Here is a 3557-nt window from a genome sequence, read left to right on the forward strand (position 1 = left end):
AATTTTGAACTTTAATCAATTTGGTCATGTTGGGCTAGGCTTCGGTCTAGCTTGGGTTAGCCTTGGGCTAAGTCCAAATTGATTGTTGCAAATGGTCAATAGTGACCTCATGAAGAGTGTCCAATTTGAATTAGATGCCAATTTGGAGGTTAAGGCAATCAATTGGGTGAAATTTGGGGACTTAGCCAATTTGGGGCTAAATTTGGGAATTTTAGATTTAGGCCAAAATCAAATGGATATGAGGCTCCACCAAGGTCAATTAATGGTTGATTTTGATGTATAGGAATTTTATAAAGATTTTTCAACATTAATTGAGGCCAATTGACTAGGCTATGGGTTCAATTTCGTGAGATTAAGTCATATGGTCAAAATTGGGGCTTTGACCCAAATCAAAATTGGGTTCAAATCATGGACCAATTAAGCTTGGATTTGGTTTAGTTTGGTCATATAAGAAGTTAATTTGAGTTTATTATGGGAATTGGGGTCAATTGAGATCAAATTGATGGACATTTGAATTGGATTTGGGGAGATTTGTGTCTTTAAAGGGCAATTTGGAGATTTTGGTTAAATATGGTCAAATTGACCAAATTGGGTCATGTAGTAGTTAAGAAAAATGCAATTGGGAATATTTAGGATTTATTGAGATTTTCTGGGAATTTTTGGAATTTTTGGGATTTTTGGTCCAAGAGGGGTATTTTGGTAATTTGGGGGTGCTTTAGGGGTAAAAGACCAAGATGGGTATTTTAATAAATTTGAGGTACCAAGCATCACCAATAAGCCATGGACCAATGAGAACTCTATTTTGGGTCCTCTACATAGTGGTCTTAGCCAAACCATAGCCCTAGGGCTAGTAGGTTTAGGGGACCATCTACATGAGTATCCCAAAGGATCAAGGGATCTAGGCTAGAAATTTGAGTTCAGGGTTGTGAGTGATTATGGGTATGGTTAAGTGTAGTGAGTGCCTTAGCTCCAGACCAACACCCAAGGTCAACCCTAAGGTCCAGCAATCCTAAGGGTGACTCATCTTGAGTTTTCCCCACAGTGACCCCACATACTAAGTATGTAGAGGTTGAGAGCAACATGTGAACTTCAAGCTGAGTAGAGAAAAGTTTGGAATTTCTAGTGGTGAGGGTTCCATGTCTATTTTTTTAGGAATAGTCAACAGGAAAAGTCCTATGGCTAGACCCTAGGCTACTGAAAAGGAAAAACTAAACCTCAACCAAAAATGAGGTCAACAGTCCAGTTCACTGTGTTCCAAAGAAAGGAGGTCTGACTGTAGTAACAAATGAGCATAATGAATTCATATCAACAACATAAGTCACTGGTTGGCAAATCTACATAGATTATATAAAATTAAATTCTGTCACCATAAAGGATCATTTTCCTTCCCTTTTTGGACCAAATGTTGGATATATTAGTTATTTTCTAGATGGATATACCTGTAGTCATCAAATACCTAATGATACAGAGGATCAAGAGAAAGTAACATTTACTAGTCCTTATAGAACTTTTGCTTTTTGGTGAATGCCATTTCTACTATGTAATGCACCTACAAAATTTCAAAGATGTTTGATGTCAATTTTCAGTAATTTTGTTGAAAAAGGGATTGAAGTCTTTATGGATGATTTTTCTATATTTGGAACTTCATTCAAAATATATCTAAATCAGTTAGAAAAAGTTATGGAACGTTGTAAAAAGACTAATCTTGTATTGAATTGGGAAAAAATTCAATTGATGGTTGCAGGAAAAATTGTGCTTGGACATAAATTTTCAGAAAATGGCAAGGAAGTAGAATCTGTAAAAATACAAATTATATCAAACCTACCTCTACCTACCACATTAAGAGGAGTTAAGGGATTTTAGGATATGCTGAATTTTATAAGAGATATATTAAAGATTTTTCAAAAATTACTAAATCCTTATTCCAACTTCCGGAAAAATATATAAAATTTGCCTTAATCAAGATTGCTTTAAAGCCATTGAAACTTTAAAGAAAAAATTGATCACTGCTCCTATAATTGTTTCACCTAATTTGGAGAAACCTTTTGAATTAATGTGTGATGCTATTTATTATGAAATTGGAGTTGTTTTAGGGCAAAAATATGATACGTTTTGTAAAGTTTCTACTATGCTAGTATGACACTTAATAATGCTCGAACTAATTACACTACCACTAAGAGAGAGTTATTATCTATTCTACTTAATTTTGATAAGTTTAAATCATATCTATTTGGAGCTAAATGTATTGTGCATATTGACCATTTGGCTATTAAATATTTGATGCAAAAGAAGGATGCTAAACCAAGATTAATTAGATGAGTACTTCTGATGCAAGAGTTTAAATTCGTAGTAGTCGATAGGAAAGGGATTGATAATCAAATTGTTGATCATATATCAAGGCTAGAACAAGAAGAAATACTGGATATGCTAAAAGTGATTAATGAAACTTTGCCTGATAAACAACTTTATGTTGTTAAAGGATGGGATACCTTGGTATGTTGACATTGTAAATTATATTGTTAGTGGTATTTTACCATATGGACTAACAAAACAGTAGGAAAAGAAATTTGTTCATGATGCAAAATCATATTTTTTGGATGATCCTTTTTTATATAAGCGATGTGATCATGTTGTTTTTCCACTGGTGGAGGTGGAAGTAACGCTTCTTGAATTACAATTTTTTCCTTTATCCGTTTGAGCTGTTCTTGGAGGTAACACTTTTCCGCTCCTTAAATTTATTTCTGTGATTTCTTCTTGAGATGTTGCTGTTGAATCTTCCAATGTATCTTATTTATCAGAAAGTTCCAAGTTGATTTTTAATGGCGTGCCATGACACTTGAGGATTGGTTCCTCACTTCTGGTACTGTCGTAAGCAGTATCGTCGAAGTCTTCTTTAGTATTGAATGTATTAGACAAGTATGATTTGAGGATCATGTTGAGGATGGAGATCAAAATTAGGTTGGTTATTTACATTATCACTAGAAACAGTAAAAACGTAGCCAAAATTATTATTATTACTTTCATCAGGTCCCGGAGGGACAAAAAGATAATCATGCAAACTCAAGGGTTCGAGGATTTTCTTTCCCGAATCTGAGACAACATATCTAGTTGAGGCAGCCCCTATCCTACCCCTAATGCTAGCAACAAAATTCTTTTTTTTTTTATATTCTTTAATTTTGATGACGATGGTTCTTGTGACGAAGCTTCCATCGCTGATTTGACGGACTGAAGATTCGTATATGTAGTCTGTCTGGAAGAGTTCTAGATTTGTTTTATCATTTTCTCGGAGGATTTGCTCCATGTTGTATCCCATCCATCTTTGGTAGATGAGGAAGGTCCTTCTAATGATTCCTGTATATAATCCAAGACTTTCTTGAGCTTGTTCCAAGTTGAAATCCATCCGTCCTTTTAGTGTATGGATCAAGTTGGGAGATTGGCTCAGCCGAAATCACATTTATCAAACCTTTTTAAGGTTCTTTTAAATATTCTTTCAGGATAGAGATATTCCCTTCTTTAATGTTCTTCTCAAGCCAATCCTTGAAAATAAAATATTCTTC

Source organism: Phalaenopsis equestris, unplaced genomic scaffold (assembly GCF_001263595.1).
Source record: "Phalaenopsis equestris unplaced genomic scaffold, ASM126359v1 Scaffold215100, whole genome shotgun sequence".
NCBI lineage: Eukaryota > Viridiplantae > Streptophyta > Magnoliopsida > Asparagales > Orchidaceae > Phalaenopsis > Phalaenopsis equestris.